The sequence below is a fragment of the Lathyrus oleraceus genome, chromosome 3 (genome assembly GCF_024323335.1).
Source record: "Lathyrus oleraceus cultivar Zhongwan6 chromosome 3, CAAS_Psat_ZW6_1.0, whole genome shotgun sequence".
NCBI lineage: Eukaryota > Viridiplantae > Streptophyta > Magnoliopsida > Fabales > Fabaceae > Lathyrus > Lathyrus oleraceus.
In genome coordinates, this window is record NC_066581.1 from 462040328 (window position 1) to 462061631 (window position 21304).

The following is a 21304-nucleotide window of genomic DNA, read 5'->3' on the forward strand; positions in this document are numbered from 1 at the left end:
GTAGTCAACTTAGACTCAAAGTTTGCATCATTTATATTTTCTATGACAAAGTTATGGGCATTTGAAGTTGGGTACTTTTTCAAATTCAATTAATTAGGTCCAACATGACCTATAATGTTTTGCATTATCATATGTATTTCCTTTAGGATTATGAAGTTTTGTCTAACATAACATTTGAATTATACAGCTCAACCTTTCCAATGACTTTGGTCTCAACTCAAAATCATTAAAATTAAGGAAGTTATGCCCTTGGCAAGTTGACCCAAAATTAGGGTTTCAGTCAAAATGACCTATAATATTTTGAAATGAATGATGATCGTACAAGCTTAAAATGGATTTTTTATGAACATTAAATTTGTTCATATGGTTCGTAGTGACATATTTTATTTTGGGGTCATCTTCATTTGACAAACACATCAAAAGTTACATCTCATTGATCCTTAGCTTAGTCAGATGACTTGACTGGTCAACTTTTAAAAGTCAAACTTCCAATATTGATGAATAAATGATTGAGGGGCCTCAAATAGGCTCATATACGCATAAAGTGATAAATGAAAGAACTTCCCTTGATTAAATTTGATCAGCGGTTGGGATTGCTTCATGGGTAAGGCACAGTCAAAGCATAGTGAAATTAGGGTTTCCTTGGGAAACAATCTTCAAGCCCTTTGGGTTATCTTTATCAAATTGGCAAATTGAGATACTTGGGAGACATATATGATGATTAGGAACTTTGTGGACCATTTTCATGCTTTTTCTCATCTTCATCTAGCCATTGCATTGGGCTTAGGAGCCTCCTAGGAGCATTGTAGAGCACATGATCACTTAAGCTTCAAAACAAAAAGAGTTAGTGACATATTTTTGTGCTTTTGGTTAGAAATCAAATAAGAAAAGAAATAACATACAATACAGGCATGCTTGGTGGTCACAAAACACTCAAACAAGTCCCAACCCTAGGGTTAAGGAGCCAAACATGCTATGATCCTTGAGGCAATGCACTTATGCAGTAACATGATGCCATGAGGGATCTTAGGGTCAAAATTATGGTTTTACAGATGCCCCTATTTAAGGTCATTCTAGCCGGAGATATTATGGTTAAAATCTTCGTCTCGACGATATAGAATGGGCTTAAATAATAGCAAAGAGACGAATTTTGGTCCCTAAGAGACCTCATGATGCAAATGTATGTATGCAAAATAAAATCTTCATGGTAAATAATTGCCACAAAGAAAAAGAAATCGGCAGAAACTGAAGATCCATAGGAGTAACACACTCACTAGGGAGACATAGACTCTGGGGAAATAAGGTAAAAATGCATGAGCAGCTCACGACTTGAAAACTTGCTGGGAGACACGAAGGGATTCCACGAAAATAAATCGATGGAAAGACTCGAGCTGACGCAAAGATGCATATATTGGGGAATATGCCAATACATCAAAACTATCCATGAAGGATACATCGGATAAAATTCGGACTCAGACGGAGATGTCCATAAAGGACTCAGCTCAGGAAGAAACAACGAGATATTACTGGTTACTGGGTAATAAAGTCACAGAGAGACATGTTATCAAAACACCGGTTACTGGGTGAGAGAACAACACGCTCAGGGAGAAAGAATATCTAAGACCGGTATAAGGGTGAAATATATCAATCATCTGAAACATCTGAGGAGGACCCAAAAGGCACATCTCAACTTAGGAAAAATCTGACTCCACAGGGGACAAAAAATCATAATAGGGAGCAGAAGGAAGGAACACCAGTGATATCGGTTACTGGGTATATAATAGGTGACCAACCAGGAGTGAATTGGAAATATATCTAAGACACTCATCATCCAAAAGGAGGGCTGAAAAAGCAAACTCAACTTACAGGATAGACATTCGATTCCACAAGGAAATATGAATCTTACTCGACTGGGGAAGAAAAAGACTTCGACTGAAGAGCGCATGAGATATATTATCTACTACCGTTATATGGGTAAAAACATAGATAACATACTCGCATGGAAGATTATCCGCAATCGGTTACTGGGTTAATAAAGGATAAATCAACCGAAAAGAAAGGACATCGAGATATCGGTTACTGGGTATAAAATGATGACCAATCAGAAGGAGCAACAATCATTACCAAACACGGGTAAATGAAAGATGACTCACTAGGGATAAATTTCCTGACAAAAGCAATTATCCAAGAGATATATCACCGGTTACTGGGTGGTATACTCAAAAACGAAGGAATATCAATACCGAATACTGGGTAAAGATAACCAACAAAGAAGCGATTACATCTACCGGTTACTGGGTAGAAAACCACGGAAATAGGACTTATAACTACCGGTTACTGGGTAGAAGGCCACAAGATCCGCTGGAGAAAGAGTGAATAATTACTAGTTACTGAGCAATTGAACAACCGAACCACAGGGAACTGCAGGGGATAACAAGAAAGAAATCAATCTAGGAAAAAACTAGAAGGACACAATAAAACAAGACTCAACCCGATGAGGATATAACTCAGGGGAGTAATTCCATCCCGATACACAACTTGGGGAGGAAACTGAAACAATAATCATCCACGAGGACATAACTCAGTAGGGAAGAAAGAAGAAAAGATAGACATTTTCTGCCTATAGGGATGACTCTATATGGAGAGATCAGACACAAACATCTGCTTGGGGAAGAACATTTCACCAATAGTAGGAGATATCAAGCAGAGATATATGGCAAAGAATGCATCATGAGTATCTGAATGCTATGATTATGCATGTATATGCATGATTTGTGTATGATTAATGCTGACAAACAAACATATCTAACACAAACAAGTCCAAGAATCACGAACAGACACTCAGCAAACTGTAGCGGGGTATTCGTTACCTTATGGTTTGTTGACTAAACCAAAAGTAAACATACAATTCGAGTCGCCGCCGCACTTTTATTTGTCCAAAGGAAAGGCTAAAAAGCGAACAAAAGCCAAGTAAGAAGTTTTATTAAATCAAAAACTAATTAAAATGTCAGAGATCTAGGAAAGGGGGTTGGTTATGAAATGGGAAGGTTTTACGCACCCAAAACATCCTTAGTACTCTAAGGGAACCTCTTTTTGCAAATGTGTGTTATAGGTTGGTATTTGTGAAAATATGTGCAAAAGATTGGGGGGATGAGAAGAGAATAGATTATATTTACAATTTTTGTTGTTTGAATGGATGAACCCATTGCCTACGTACCATCACAAAGGTAGGATCAAAACCTCGTAGTTCGGGGTAAAAAATCACAAAGATTGGTGAATTGATTTGCCAAAAGCCTTAAGGTCTTTTGTTATCAAAGGGAGAAAACTCAACCTAAACCAACAATCCACCATGTGAGGAGGGCTTCAACATACTAGTGAGGGGTTAACCCTATAAGAAGTATGGAAGACTTATAATCCAATCACTAAGGATAAGGTGAGGTTTACATAAACCACTATGATGACTCAAACCTATGGCTAATGTTATGAAAAAAAAAGTTTTAACAAAGGGTGGCCATTGGAACCACAAAATCAACTTGAAGTGAGTTGCATTTACAAGTTAGATTTATTTACAAAATGAAGTCAAAGTTGGATTAAGATTCATTCACATTGAGTATTAATGAAAAGATTTTGAAAAGTCAAAGGAATAAGGCCTAGGTTTCTATTTTGAAACAATGTCAAAGTTTGCACAAAAAGAGTTTGGCTTGGGTTAGAGTGGAGAGAAGAAGAGAAGGGCTAGTCCTAAAGCATACAAAGATAAGAGGAGAAAGATAAACCCTTGGAGTTCCTTTTCTTGAAGTCATAGAGATGACTCAAGATGCTCCTTTCCTTTGGACTTAGCAAACAATCAAGCAATCAAACAATATTGGATTCAAGCTCCTAGGATCTCCATTTGGCTTGTCTCTCTTAACTTGGCTACTCATGACAATGGTCCTTCTTACTATCTCAAGATGGAATCTCTATCACACAAGAGAAAACATCAAAAAGTTCACAACACAATAAGAGGAATGGACAAAGAAGAGTTTTGGAAAGGAAGTCATTTGAAGTCAACTTTGAGATCTAGCATTCTAAAGGCATGAGGCCTAGTTGCTCTTGAACAAATTTAGAATTGTAAAGGCATGAGGCCTAGTTGCTCTTGAACTCCTTTAAGCATGGGTAAGTCCTAATTCTAAGTCCTTTCTCCTTTTTGCATTGGGTTCACACAAACAAAGACAAAACAACCACAAAGCAATAATATATTTATATACAATAATAAGCTCAAATGAGCAAAAGGAAAATGGCATAAACATAAATAATGTGCTCAAGTGAGCAAAGGGAAAAGAAATATGAATAAATGAGCAAGAAGTAAATTTCATTAAAGTAAATTGCAAGAAATTAAATGCTCAAATTAAAGTTAGTAGTCAGTGAAGTTATGTTATTTTGTCATAAGGCAATTTGGCGCTATGTTAAGCAATCGTAAATGGACTAATGTAGTAGTCACACCTATCTGAGGCCGGTCAATAACACTATAGGCAAATAAACACAAGTTAGAGATCATGACTAGTAAGCCAAGCTCCAAAAACTTGCCATGCCAAAAGAAAAGAGGAAAGGCCTTGTATGGACTTTAGGTTTTTTGCTTGACCAAGAAGCAACCTATCTTGGACACAAAGCAACTCACTTGATTTTGGATCAAAGAAGGTTAAGCCTCTCATATGTCAAGACCAACCATAAGACATTAACTCATTGGCCAAAATAAAAAGAAATGAGATGAAGATGAAATGAATGAAAAGAGAATTCAAGTGTCAAATACAATTGGTCAAAAGTGAACCATATCATCATCAACCAATGCTAAACAGAAGAGAAATGAAGATTACAAGTCAAAAAGTCAAACATATTTTTTTGGTATTTTTGAATTAAAAGTAAATGCAAAAACAAAATGGGCAAAATATGGTCAAACCTCAAATTCAATTCAAATCAACTTCAACAAGTCCAATTAAATTCTCATAGGTCTAACATGGTCAAACAAGCCTTGACAATTTTTCTCAACATCTTTTGAAATCAGAAAATATTTTAAAACAATTAAAAACAATGAAAAAAATAACACAAATGAATTAAAATCTCAAAGAAATCTCAAATCAATTAAGAAATTGATGAGACTATTTTTCATTGACCTATCATGATCCATAGGCGTTAAGAAAATATGGAATTTTCAAATATCAAAAAGTATTTTAAAATGAATTAAAACTATTAAATACCAAATAATTCACAAAAAATATTAAATGAAGTCACAAAGATAATTAAAAATCAAAATATGAAAATAGATTTTTCAAGAAATTTTTTGCCATTGCTCTCATATTTTTGTGACTTCAAATAAAATATTTATGAATTTTTGAAAATAGAAGGAATTAAATGAAATTAATCAGAAAATAAGAAAAAGAGAAAAAACCAGCGCGCTTGGATCATTTCATTAAATGACGTGGACATGATCCGAGGGCTCAGAGGCGCGGTCACACCATGATCCTTGGTCAAGTGCACAACATTTTGAATTAAAACAAGTCAACCAAATGAAAGGTTACGATTATAACATTTCCTCAAGATCCAATGGCCTGGAAGCTCCCACGTGGGGATGGTGGTGGAAACCACCATCTTCTCCGGCCATCCAACTGATTCCGACCACCACGCGTAGGGATTTCAACTTTAATGAAAATGAAAAAGCAAGGTATCAAAATGAAGCTAGGGTGATGTACATCACCCCTGTAACCATGGATTCTCCTCAAAGTTCATATTTAAAGAGAAACCTGAGCTTGAAGATGATGGTGTTTGATCTGAAATGGCACGATTTATGAAATTAAGACCACCACTGGCATGCCTCATGCTTGAGGACTTCAGAAAACAGTTCAAACCAAAGCAATTCACATTGTATAGCAAGATCTGAATCAAAGAAGTTTGGTGATATACCTCTGAAATGGAGCTTCAAATAGCATGAATTGTCCAAGCTCTTGATCCAAATTTGATATGGAGATGTAATGATGAGGCAAGGCTAAGGAATTAAGACTTGAACATCAACTAATGATGTTGAAATTCAAGCTTGAAATTGAAAATGAAAACTGAAATTCCTTTGAGTGAGGGTTTGGTTTTCAATCCAGCATTGTTTTAGATCTCCTCCAGGTTGAATTTTGAATGAAGTTGCACTTCTATTTATAGCTGGAATGGATGCAAGGTGGTGCAATGCTCGTGCGCATGTGTCGCAACCTGAAAAAGGGAATGCGAAAAAGAACAACCGGCGAAAAAAGCAATGACAGAAGAGTCGCCACCGTGCATTATTTATCCTAAAGGAGGGAAAGGAAACGCTCGAAGTAAACCGGGAAAAAGGAAAGGAAAAGACAAGGTCTCGCAACCAAATATTGGGTTCGGGAGTCGATTATGCGAAGGGAAGGTATTAGCACCCCTACGCATACGTAGTACTCTACGGGATCCACTCTTGTTGTTCTTGTCTAAAAGGTGTGAGTTTATCTAATGTACTATTTACTAAAAGAGGGGTTAAAAGAAAATGACTCGCATGGATGTCGCATCCACTGCATACATATCTCATCTGAATATGAGAATCAGAGTCTTCGTAGCTCGGCTACCTATAGGTTAAAGTGGAGTGTGCTCGCTAAGACATCGCGTCTTATGCCTAGGTATCTCATCTGGAATGAGAATCAGAGCCTTCGTAGCTCGGCTACCTATTTTGTTTGTGTTTTTTAGATGAACGACGTTACTACGCAATCTATCGGATGCTCGACCTTTGGAGACTTACTCGCCTATAGTAGAAGGAGTTAACGTGTTCTTAGGAGAAGAAAAATCAATGAGTTTGTTCGTGTTTTAGGAATGCTCATGCAAAAAGGAAGTCCTAGACGAAGGAACCGTGCTACCTTAATTGACATGCAAACGAGAGACTATACGAAGCCTAGCAATCATATGTGGAGACGATCACACCATACAAAACAAACATGCATAAAGTAACCATTGCCAACGAGGGGGCTCAAACATACAAGGGTAGGGCTTTAGTCAAGAGGGGTCATATCAACCTCGACAAACAAGCCATGGAAAGGTAATCAAATGGGCTCTTAACCACTGACATCGAACGTCAGGGTGAGCAGATCAAAAGGGTAATGAGGATAAGACCTCATAGCTCTTAACCCTGGACAGGGTGAGCTCATGACAAAAAAGTGGGGATTCAGAAAGGTGGAACCCTCTCCACTGACTGACCGGACAAAAGATCTTGGGCTTTTGTTCTGAAGCATCGACACGTAGTGCGAGCATAAAGGACGACATACTGAATAACGGGGGATTGACTACTAATCCCTTTTATCCGTCAATTGCCTCTTCGTGGAGGTCTTCAGCACTGGTGCCTTTTCTTGGAGGTCTTTGGGCGCAAAAGTAAACACACAAAAACATTGCCTCCTATCGAGGTCTTCCAGCTAAGAAGACGGTAAAATGCGGGAAAGATAAAGGGATCAAGAGATCTACCACACGGATAAAAATCCGAAGTAATAACAACTAAAGAAGCAAGAAACCCGGTGATCTCTCAAGCTGGTACCATCAAAGAAAATAGGTCAGCAAGGTAATCGGAATAAATCTCCAAATGGTATCCCACAAATAAAATGGAATACCAAGCAAGCTATCTCTTCAAGAGTCATGTGAGCCCTCACAAAAACTCAACAAATAGGTTAGAATAACAAGATGGGGCGCAATCAAGAGTTGCACCAAATCAGAATGTAACCACATGGATCATGCCATTAAAGTTCACAAAAAGCTCACAAGAAGCAACCAAGGGTAGGAGGCCTAGACCTCTTATCAAACAAATGCATCAAAAGGGTATCAAAACTCAAAGTCAGGGGTAAGGATCCTCACATCAAGACGTGACATATATACTAAAACATGTGCGCGGAGGCCATAGAAAGCATGTCATAACAAAGCGTGAAACAAATTGGAGAGCAAACAGAAAAAATCAACTGCTGTCGTGATCGCTTTTGCTTCGCATAGCGAAGGCTTAGCGAAGCTTCGCTGCAGGCTCGCCTAGCGATGCGGCTAGCGAATGCCTGCGGGTTCTGGATTTTCCATGGATAACAGTACGATTTCAGAAATTAAGTGGTCAAACATTCAAGGCATTGTTTTACACATTCATGCATATCTAAACCCCCGTGTGAAACCTAACTATACCCACTCTCCCGGATTCAACCATAATACCTCATGCTTTAGGAATCTCAAATTAAAAGCGTAAAGTAATGGGAATAAGGCAAACCTGATTGGAGAGATCGATTGAAATTGAATTGCCCGGTTGGGGTTTGCAAAGCAATCTTAGGGTTTATATGAGATGGAATTGGTAGAGGTAATCCTGTGCAAAAGAGTTTTTTTCTTCAGTGTCTATGGAGGCTGCTCTGAATCCTGTTTCCTTTTAGGGTTTTTCCACTGAATTTATAACCTAATTTTCGTGGCTTTGTGGGCTCAAATGAGGGCAACTCAAGCCCATGACTTTCTGTTATATTTTCAAAACGCGTGGGCTTCGCCTAGCGAAGGATCTGCTCGCCTAGCGAGCATGACAGTTCAGACTCTGATGGCTCGCTAGGCGAACCATTCTGCTCGCCTAGCGTGCATGACAGTTCAAGTCATCTTTCCAAACTTGTAACCTGTGCGCAGGACCTTTGTTCCTTCAAGAGTAATATGTTGAATGATGAATAGACCCCATTTGAACATGTTGGAAGTAACTCAAGTTATTCCCTAGCCATTTGACCTTCAGTAGACCAAAGTTGACCAGAGGTAATTCAGATGAACTTTGCTGAAATGCAATATGAAATGTTAAATGACCTAAAAAATGAATGCATGAATGAGGGGGGAAAATTTGAGGTCGCTACAGCTGCCCCTATTCAATCAACTGTGAACCTGAACGGGTGAAAGCAACGGCTATCAGACTTTCAAGGTAAATAGGGATTGAATACCAAAAGAACCGGAGAATTTGCACTCTGCAGGTGACTAATCAAGGAAAGCGGGGCCATTTACCGATGGCGGCTTCAAAACAAATTTGATATTTACCGATATCAAGGAAAGCAAGGCCATTTACCGATGGTGGCTTCAAAACAAATTTGATATTTACCAATATCAAGGAAAGCAAGGCCATTTACCGATGGCGGCTTCAAAATAAAATTGACATTTACCGATATTAAAGAAAGCGAGGCCATTTATCGATGGCGGCTTTAAAACAAAATTGATATTTATCGATATCAAAGAAAGCGAGGCCATTTACCGATGGCGGCTTCAAAACAAAATTGATATTTACCGATATCAAAGAAAGCGAGGCCATTTACCGATGGCGGCTTCAAAACAAAATTGATATTTACCGATATCAAAGAAAGCAGGGCCAACTACCGATGGCGGCTTCACTGGGGAGGAAAATGATGTTTACAAGTGAAACAAGACCAGCCATTTACCGATGACTGGGAAGGAACTCGATGTTGACCGACATTGAACAATGATGTTTACCGACACCAAAGAAAGAAATACGCTTATGAAACGAAACCATTTACCGATGGCGAAAATGAAACACTCGATATTTACGGATAGCGAATCTGCTGGGGAATCTTAAACGACAAAACCATTTTCCGATGGTTAACAAGCGGCTGATGTTTACCGACATCGAATCAATGATGTTTACCGACACCAAAGAAAGGAAAGGACGCACATGGGTGTTGACATAACAATTTTTGTAGACACCATGAGAGGCATGCCATTTACTGATGGCCAACGATTGGAATTCGACGTTTACCGACATCGCAAGATGATGTTCGCAGACATCAAAGAAAAGCACATACATTTACGGGGATCAACACGACACTTACCGGTATCGCAAGGATGATATTTACATATGTCAAAATAAGGAAGACACTTGTCGGGGACTAAATCGGGAGGGAATCAAGCTTTCCTTTCACGGACTGGCGAGAAAATAAATCTCACTGGGATTATCGATTCTGAATGTTGCCAAGAGCAACTGCTGCAGATGTGCTATACAGATGTTGAAAAATGATCCGTCTCTGTGGGGGATAAGATCCAATTTGGTTTAATACATGTATGCATATGTTTGAGTTTTCCATGGCGTAATGCTCCATACTGAATGGAAATGCTATGCGATTTGAGAATGCGAATGCAAATGATGATTACTACATGCAAGATGCAAAGGGAGGAAAACTCCTACTGGGAAAGCAAATGATCACTTTACTAAGCACACCATTTTTTATTCGATCTTCCAACTCTGTGGGGACATACAACAATTCTGCTGAGGATACTTACTGATTTGACATTCTCGGAACGGTAGAGAAACCAACTCAACTGGGGAGTCACTTGTTGGGAAAACACAAACCTCTCGACCATGCTGGGGAAACGAAATCTGAACTCGACTTAGACGACCCAACTTCTTACACGACTGGACAGTGTTGAAACAACGAGGTCTTCCTTCGAACAAACTTTGGCTCATCTGCTTTAGCCATCAATCAAAGATAGTAACCTGCAAAACGGCAGGACATACATGCCCTAGGGGATCGTATGGACAAAATATACTCAAGTGTACTCATATTCAAAAAGATAGTAGCCTTCATGTTTTTAGATGCAATGTTTATCAAGAATTCAGACGTTTTTTTTGCAAACAAAACAGTAGAATAAAAAGAACAAGAGAGCAATTTGACTGACTAATGACTTTTATTGATTGAAAATGGCCTGTAAAGGCAAATACATCAGGAAGCAATTTCTAGGAAGAGGTAATTGCACCAAAAGAGAAAATAAACTATCCTATTGGCAATGTGAACACGGCATTCCACTATTTTCCAATTCTGTTATGACTCATAGATCTTCACTTTCCCCCAAATTCTTTGCTTTCTGAGAAGAGTGATTGGACCGATCATATCCTTCAATATGGTAGACACTGAAACGCGATGAAGTACAGATAACTCAGACTGTAGTCTTCGCTTTAATCCCTCTTTTGCCTGGACCGCCTTTTCAGGTTTTCAATCCACCGGAATACCCATTTTTGCCTAAGCCGCCTTTGCAGGTTTTCGACTTACCGGGTGTACATATTATTTTTATTCTTTATCCCTATTTTTTGCCCGAACCTTTTTCTTTTTTTTTCTTGGTTCGCCGGGATGCCCTTTTTTGTCTAGCGGGTCAGTTTATGCGAAGTATTTTTTGACTACATCTGAATTCACAGGAGACGGAAAATCTTCACCATCCATGGTTGTAAGCATCAAGGCTCCACCAGAAAAGACCTTTTTAACAACATACGGACCTTCATAATTCAGAGTGCACTTGCCCCTGTTATCTGTACCGGGAGGAAGGATCCTCTTCAAAACTAAGTCACCTATCTGATAGCTTCGAGGACGCACTTTCTGATCAAAGGCCTTCTTCATCCTTCTCTGATATAGCTGTCCATGGCACACAGCTTCTAATCGCTTTCCTCAATTAAATTTAACTCATCAAACCTGGCTTGAACCCACTAAGCCTCGTCAAGTTTTACATCCATCATCACCCTCAAAGAAGGAATTTCAACTTCTACTGGCAAGACTGCCTCCATGCCATACACAAGTGAAAACGGAGTTGCCTCGGTTGACGTACTGAGGTACGATACCCATGCAAAGCGAAAGACAACATCTCACGCCAATCCTTGTACGTCACAACCATCTTTTGCACAATCTTCTTAATGTTCTTGTTTGCCGCCTCTACAACACCATTCATCTTTGGTCTGTAAGGAGAAGAATTATGGTGTTCGATCTTAAAGTCTTTGCAAAGCTCTTTGTAAGTGTTTAATTGGCTGCATTATATGGTAAAACACTAGATGGATTCTAATGTCTTGACTGATGTCATGACATGGTGTGTATGTGTGACTGCACTGTAGGTTAGAATATCTAACTGTACTCTGATGTCTTGATTGATGTCATGACACACTTGAGTAGTTACTGCAGGATTAGCTAATACAGGATTTATTGAATGTCAAACTGGATGTTGTGACATTCATCCCTGTCAGCAGATACTAAGGAATAGAACAACTGGTGTTCTGTTAGAACTTAGTATTTATTTCCAGTCTGGTTATCAAGGAAATACCAGACCTGGCATAAGGCCTACTGACTGAATGTCAAACTGGATGTTATGACATTCATCATTGACAGCTTATACTGAACAATAGACAGAGTGGTGTTCTGCTATACTTTAGCATGTTTCTTAGTCTGTTCTTCAAGAGGATAACAGAACTGACTTAAGGCCAAATGTGTAAATGTCAAATTGGATACTTTGACAATTATTAATGTAAGTTGTTACTATAGTATGGTCATTTTGGTCATATACAGGTCAGCAAAATTGTACAGTCTGTTTTCTGGAAAAACAGACTTAGCATATGATCCTTGATGTCAAGCTGAATGTCGTGACATTCATTCCTGACAGCATATGCTATATTATAGGCTGTTCAGTTTTCTGTTTCAGCTTTTTCTCAGGCTATTCTTCAGGGATTCAACAGCTGAGAGAAAATCCAGGAAATCAACAACCAAGCTACATTTAATGAACCTAACAAATAGCCTATTTGTTAGTAACCTAGATGTGGAATTTAGGGGAACTCGCGTGACCTTAAATTCAGGAGAATACAAGTGCAAAGGCCCAAGTACTGCAATATAAAAGGAAGTCGTTCCTTCATTCAGAACTGGGGATTTTGAGGCGTGAAGATTTAGTGTGTCCATCATACTTCACTACTGTATTTTTGTGAGTCTTGTATTAGACATATCTTGTAAGCCAAGCCATTATCACGTAGATGATTGCTTTGGCATAGGGTGTTCATTGAGTTGTAAGTGTTGTGTCGCTCAAAGCTTTTAAGCGTGAGTGCTGTGTATCTTGATTAAAGTTGTTAAGCACAATCAAGAGTTGTTTGAAGTGTGACTTCAAAATTGTCTTTAATATTGATTAAAGGTAGTAATCACTGAGGTGATTGAGGGGGAGTGAGTAGGAACTCTGATCTTAGAGTAAGATTTAAATTGCATTGGGTAGGAATTAAGTGAAGAGTTGTAAACGGGTGAGTTTAGCTTTGAATTAATAATACTGATAGTGGATTTCCTCCCTGGCTTGGTAGCCCCCAGATGTAGGTCATGTTGGACTGAACTGGGTAAACAATTACTTGTGTTATTTACTGCACTTACTTTTAAGTTCTGCATAACTCTTGTCTGTGCAGAATTGGATGTCATAACACCCGTGTGACATCTAAAGTCTGATTACTAGAATTTCAATTGGTATCAGAGCTGGCACCCTGCCTGTAAATTTCTGGGTGAGATCTAGGGAAGTTACATTCTAGTACCATGGACAAGGATATAGGACACTCAAATAGACCACCCATGTTGGATGGCTCTAACTATGATGACTGGAAGCCTCGTATGATAGCCTTCTTAAGGTCTCTAGATAGCAAAGTCTGGAAAGCTGTCAACAAAGGATGGGAACATCCAACAAAGACAGGTGAAGATGGAGTCAGTGTGCAGATTCCTGAAGAAGAGTGGGACAAGGAGCAAGAGGCATTAGCTCTTGGAAATTCCAAGGCCTTGAATGCATTGTTCAATGGAATCAGTAAGAACATCTTCAGGCTGGTGCACCACTGTGAACTAGCTAAGGAAGTTTGGGATACCCTCAAGGTAACTCATGAAGGTACTTCCAAGGTGAAGATGTCCAAACTTCAGATGCTGACCACCAAGTTTGAAAATCTGAAGATGAAAGAGGATGAGACTATTCATGACTTTCACATTAATATTCTTGAAATTGCAAACACCTCTGGTGGACTAGGTGAGAAAATGGCTGAAGAGAAACTTGTAAGAAAGATTCTCAGGTCCTTGCCTAAGAGATTTGCTATGAAGGTCACAGCCATAGAGGAGGCGCATGACATCTGCAATATGAAGGTGGATGAGCTAATTGGTTCTCTCCAAACCTTTGAAATGGGCTTGTGTGAGAATGCTGAAAAGAAGAACAAAAGTGTAGCTTTTGTATCTAATGCTGAAGAGGAGTCAGAAGCAGGATACACTGGAGGTGATGAAAGCATATCAGAAGCCTTAGCCATGCTTGGGAGACAGTTCAACAAGTTCGTGAAGAAGATTGATCAGAGAGGTAGACCTAATGTCAAGAACATCCCGTATGACATTAAGAAAAGATCAACTTCTGAAGAGAAGTTCAACCACGGCAAGGGAATCCAGTGTCATGGTTGTGAAGGGTATGTGTCGCATTACGCGAAAAAACCGGCGGAAAAAGAAAGAAACAACAAAGCCGCCACCGTGCGTTATTTATCCCAAAAGAGGGAAAGGAAACGCTCAGAGTAAACCTAGGAAAGAACATGGTCTCGCGACCAAAGAGAATGGGTTCGGGAGTCGGTTATGCGAAGGGAAGGTATTAGCACCCTTACGCATCCGTAGTACTCTACGGGATCCACGCACAAAAGGAAGGATAAATGGTTGCTAAACACTGCTCAAACTCACACACACTGGCTGAAAGAGACAAAAGAAACTGACTGAAACTGACTCGGCAAGATATCGCATCCTGGGCCTACTTAGTCTATCAGGCATAGACATCAGAGTCGAAGTAGTTCGGACTGGGGAAACGACACATGCTCGCTAGGATGTCGCATCCTATGCATACGTATCTTCTCGGACGAGAGAAGAATCAGAGCATTCGTAGCTCGGCTGACACGCACACAGACAAACACAGGCAAAGGCAAACGTGGAGCCTGAATGCCAATCACTGGGCTTACATCAGCATCCGAACCTAAACACACACACACTGGAACCCAAATGCCACTCGATGGACTTACATCGGCTTCCAAGCACACAACAACACAACAAGTTGATAGGGAGTCGGGGACTCGAGCCTATAACTGTCAAACAACACACACAAAAGAAAAGAAAAGGCGCCCGGAGAGATCAGCTCAATCTCCTACCTACATACTTCATCTGGTATGAAGATCAGGGCGATGTAGTTCCCCTACGCAGGGAAAAGGACTAGCCTAACCAGATAACAGAGGGAGATACAACACTAGGGAGACTATGACTCGAGCCTAGATGTTGTCATGCAAAGTCAACCCTAAGTTAAGGCTTCTAGCTAAATGGCACAAGGGCCAACCTATCCTAGACATGACTTGCACAGGAAGCAAGCCACACCTAACCTAACTTGCACAGGAAGCAAGGGTCTCGATTGCAACTAGGGCAAGAGAAAGGGGAGGTCTCAATCGCAACGCGGGCGAGAGAAAAGAATTAGTGTTAGTGGTTAGTCAAACTCGACAAGACATCGCATCTCGTGCCTACGTATCTCATCTGGACATGAGAATCAGAGTTGCCGTAGTTCGGCTAAACTATTACTGTTGGTTTGTGTTTTTTAAGGGGACAACGTCACTACACAATCTACCTGATGCTCGACCTTTGGAGACTTACTCATCTGTAGTAGAAGGAGTTAACGTATCCTTAAGAGGGGATGATGTTTGTTTGTGTTTTAAAAAGGCTCAAGCAAGAAAGGAAGTCCTATACGAAGGAACCGTGCTACCTTAATTGACATGCAAACGAGACTACGCGGAGTCTAACAACCTAGGGGATACAAACACACCACACAAGCATACACAAGCACATCCAGCATAAAATAAACACACCAACAAGGGGGCTCAAGCATGGGTTAGGTTTTAGTCGAGGGGTCATATCAACCTCAACAAACAAACCTCTGGAATGGGGTGAGTGGTGCTCTTAACCTTGCCATTGAGGGGCTAAGGTGAAGCAGATGAAAGGTGAGTGAAGATGAGACCTCACAGCTTCTATCCCTGGCCTGGGAGAGCTTAAGACAGGAATGTGTGGGTTCAGAAGGTGGGAACCCTTCTACACATTCGAAACTGACTCAACTGTGCAATTGCACAAGATCTTGGGTTTTTATCTGTAATGCATCAACACAGTGGTGTGAGCAAAACAGAAGACACACTGAATAGCAGGGGATAGGTTGCTTATCCCTTGGTTCTGCCAATTGCCTCTTCACTTAGGAGGTCTTTGACTCTGTACAAGGACAATTTAAACATACACGAACATTGCCTCTTAAGGAGGACTTCAGACAGTTGCCTGGCCAAGTAACAGGCCAGGTCTTCCAGACTACATGAAGAAAAGGAATTATACCTCAAGCAAGTTGCTAAATAGCAAAGCAAAGCAAGTTCAAAGAACTTAAGCAACTAATGGTACCTGAAATAGTCAAACTAATCAGTACACATTTCAACAGCTAAAGCAAAAGGAATTGAGAAACAACAGACAAATCAGGTAATCAGATGTGCAAAGCACAGGACTCAAATCATATGAGTCAAGCCACCTACAAAACCAAGAGGTTAGACAATGATATTTAAGCAAGTTCAATCAAAAGAAGTTGATCTCATTGGTCATTCGGTGTTCAACCTGAAAACATAAGCTCAATCAGTGAGTAACAGGACCACTAGGACAAGCCTAGGGTCAAAAGAGAATGAAAAAGTCAAAACAGCAAATGAAAGTCAAACAAAATCAAGTTCAAACATTTAAGAAACAAACTCAATTGGTCTTAAGTTTATATCATGCATCATCATCATTTCACAAACAAAAGAAGGCAAAGCATGGCAAATTGGTGCACATAGAAGTCAACAGAATGACTTGCATCAAAAGTCAACTCAAACATTTCCAAAAATCCCCAAATAAATCATGATCAGTCCTAACACCTAGCATGGTAAGCATGTCAAATTTCATCTTATTTGGACAAGTGGAAGGCAGTCAATGAAAATCATAAAGTCAAAGCAAATTTGAACATGCTCAATGAAGTCAACAGCAAGACTTAGCTCAAAACCAAACATAATCAATTCCAAAAATCATCAAATAATTCATGCTCAAACAAAATCCATAACATGACATGCATATGAAATTTCAGCTCAATTAGATCATGGGAAGATGGTCAATTAAAATCAGAAAGTCAAAACCAATTCAAACAAGCACAAAGAAGTCAAACAAACATGTATCAACTTCAAAAAATCATAACTAAATGAAAACAGATGAGAAATGAATGGGATTAACACCAATGCAAAGCTTAAGATGTCTAGTATGCACATGTGAAATTTCATGATCATCCAATAAGGTATGAGAATTTCCCAAATGGAATGGCAAGATGTGTCACACAAAGTCAACATTTGACTAGGCAGGGAAGAAAAATCTCAAACAATTAGGAAATGGCATAATTAAATCCAAGAAAATTTACAAGTCTACTAGACATATAAGAGAAGGTTCATGCAAAATTTCACATTAATTGGAGGTCAGGAAGCATGTCAACAAAAATCATGAAATTGCATAACATTGGTGTGACACAAATTGTCACACCCTACTTCAAAAAATCACAACTCTCAAACCACATAAGATAAAATCATGATCTTTACATCAAAATAAACATGGATGAGTGTAGGTTATGCACAAAAAATTTCAGATCAAATGGATGTATCATCACAATTTCACAATGGTTTTGGCAAAAGGTATGAAATATGCATACATGTCAAGAACCCTAATGCCATTAAAAATCCAGCCATCCAAAAAATCATTAAAAATCATGATAAAAAAGTAGACATTCTCATGAACATGATGCAAAAAATTTCATGATTTTTGGATTTGAAATGCACGAGTTATGAATTTTGTAAGTTGAGTAATCAATTGAAACAAAATGAGCAAAAGAACATGGTTTACTAAGTCAACAAGGTTGACCGAGTGGCATTCTGGTAATAACACCCTCATTAATCAAAACGGTGCGTACAGGGCATGGGAAATGAAATGTTCTCATTGGTTGTCACCAATGGAACAGTAATTCAAGCAGAAAAGTCAAACAACAACAGCCAATCCATTCACGAGTTCATGTTCTGGGCAGGTGATTAGGGTTTTGGAACAGCAACAGCGTATGTTCATCTTGTTCATCATATCATCATAAAATGAATTCAACCAGGGCTTCATGAACAACATGGCAATGGAACAAAGACATTCATGTAACATTAAACAGCCACAAACAAACATGTTTCATGTGAATTTTCTGGGCAAATCCTAGGGTTTCACTACTGTAAGCTTCATCTTCAACACTTAACATGCAGAATCAAATCACCCAGAAATCATGGATATGCATACCAATCGAACCAATGAAGCAAGCACAGTCATAATCTAGCCATGGTTTTCATTAAATCATCATCATCAAAGCAAATCGACTAAAAACAAGTTTGAGCATACAAATGAAAATCCAGATTTCTCATGCATGACACAACCATTTCAAGCAATCCATAGTTCATTAGAATCAGCAAAGAGTAAACTATCATAAGCATAGCATGGATTAGAGAAAGAAGGTGGTCGAAACCTTACTTGATTTTGAAGAAAGGAGTGGAGCAGTGGTTATCTTGGTGATGCAGCTCGAAACAGATGAAGCTCTTGGTTTGAAATGATGGCTGGAGGGTGGCTTGAAGCTCAGCAACTCTTGGAAACACCAAAAACGAAAATCACCATTGTTGGATTCATGGAGAAACAGAACTTGAAATGCTATTCCAGTTGGTATTTTATGCTTAGAAACAACTCTCAATGGTGGTTAGATGATGGAACAATGAAGGATTGTTCGAGTTGTTTGGAGGTTTTGAGCAGAAATTGCAAAACGTCAAAATCGAAATTGAGAGAGAATGAGAGTTTTCTGTGTTTAGATGGCTGCTAGGGTTTACCATTTGACAGAAAATGAGTCTTATATGGTCTGTTTAACATTGGATAAGGATGTGCTAATCAAGTTTTGCTTAATTGAAACAAATTGCTAATTTGCCAATTTTGAACAAAAATGCATATGGGAGTATGTTCTGCCCGAGTTTGGGCTTTGCACAAGTCAGAAATGAGGTCCTAAAACAATTCCAAATGGCCAATGTGATAGAAAATGCTTAATTCAAAAAGTCAAAAATGCACCTCACTTGAAATTCAAACATGCTAGGTTCAAAAATGCCATTTTGATTGGCAATGTTTTAGCACATGAAATTTATATTTTTGGAAAGAGGAGGTAAAATGTGGCTTGTAGGAAAAAACCTCACCAAAATTGGCCAAATGGTTTGAGAGATATGGCCTTTTGAAGTTCAAGATTTTGTGAAAATGATTTGATCATATCTTGACAACCATGCATGGGAATTGAGAGTTCTTGGACTTTTTGGAAATGGGAGAACAAGATCTTCAACTTTCATGTTGGGCAAAAATTCATTTGAAGCTTGTATCATGATGCAAGTTGAGGATCAAGAAGTTTCCATTTTTGGCAGTTAAAATTACAGGTCCAGTTTCTATTTTTGGAAATTTTCTGTTTGGCTTCAAATTCTTCAATGATGTTGATTTCCATGATATATGAGGCCTATTGGGACATGAATAAGCCCTCTCAAACCAAATCCATCCATCAAAACCACAAAATCAACCACAGTTGACCAACTTTGACTTTCTAGGGTTTCTGACTGACTGTGCATGAACTGATGGCTTCTGAACATCCAACCCTTGACTTAAACACTTCAAATGGACCCCCAAGTCATGTGAACTTGTTGGACAAACCCTAGGGCCTTGGCTCCTTGAGAAACACCCTTGCTTGCTTGGTTGACTGACCTCCTGATCAGTTTGACCTGATTTCTTGCTTGGCTTGCACTTGAGGCAACTGGGACAATGCAATGCTATGCAGTGGACCATGATATGCTATGACCTAATATGAGAATGTATTTACAATGATAGGTGCAAATTTGAGGTGCTACAGCTGCCCCTATTCAATCAGCTGGGAACCCGAACGGATGATAGCAATGGCTGTCAGACTTTCAAGGTAAACAGGGATTGAATACAAAAGAACCGTAGAAATTTGCACCGACTGGATATATAACACAAAAGAACCACGTCATTTACCGATGACAACTGCATGACAACTTCAGAGAAAACAGAACCATTTACCGATGGTTAAGAACTGGACCTTGATATTTACCGATATCAACTTCAGCAAGACCATTTACCGATAGCTGCTGGGAAAACAAACTTCTGAAAAACAAAACCATTTACCGATGGTTAGAAACTGGAAACTTGATATTTACCGATATCAACTTCAGCAAGACCATTTACCGATGGCTGCTGGGAAAACAACTTCTGAAAAACAAAACCATTTACCGATGGTTAGAAACTGGAAACTTGATATTTACCGATATCAACTTCAGCAAGACCATTTACCGATGGCTGCTGGGAAACAGATTGATGAAAAACAAAACCATTTACCGATGGTTAAAACTTGATATTTACCGATATCAACTTCAGCAAGACCATTTACCGATGGTTGCTGGGAAACAACTTGGTGTAGAAAAGGAAGCAAGACCATTTACCGATGGTGGCTTCAAAGAACCCTGACATTTACCGATGTCAACCTTAGCAAGACCATTTACCGATGGCTGCTGCAACTGGGAATTCGATATTTACCGATATCGAAGAAAACTGGGCCATTTACCGATGGCATCTCCGCTTGGGGAGGAACAAAATCTTTGTGGTGATACCAGACAAACCGTTTACCGACGACTTCTGGGGATTCTGATTTGATTAACAAGAGAACAAAGAATGACCAGACATTTACCGATGACTGGGATGAGACTCGATGTTTACCGACATCGAAAGATGATGTTTACCGATATCAAAAAGAATGACCAGACATTTACCGATGACTGGGGATGGGAAATTTATTGGGAAGAGACAAACAAATATTGGCAACTGGAAACCAGATAGGACATTTACAAATGACTCTACTGGGGACTTCTAGTTGGGGAATTTATCAGACATTTACCGATGACTGAGAGAAAGACTCGATGTTTACCGACATCGAAAGATGATGTTTACCGACATCAAAAAAAAAAAAATGACTAGACATTTACCGATGACTGGGTGGGACTCGATGTTTACCGGCATCAAAACAATGGTGTTTACCGACACCAAAAAATGACCAGACATTTACCGATGACTGGGTGGAGCTCAATGTTTACCGACACCGAAACACTGGTGTTTACCGACACCAAAAAATGACCAGACATTTACCGATGACTGGGTGGAGCTCGATGTTTACCGACACCGAAACAATGGTGTTTACCGACACCAAACAAAGAAACACACGCGGGTGCTGACATGACACTTACTGGTATCATGAGAACGACATCCGAGACATGTCAAGGCAAAGCTGATTACTTGTTGGGGGTCTCACTGGGGAGAAACAAACTTTCTGTCATTATCGGGTGAGGAAATAAACCTCT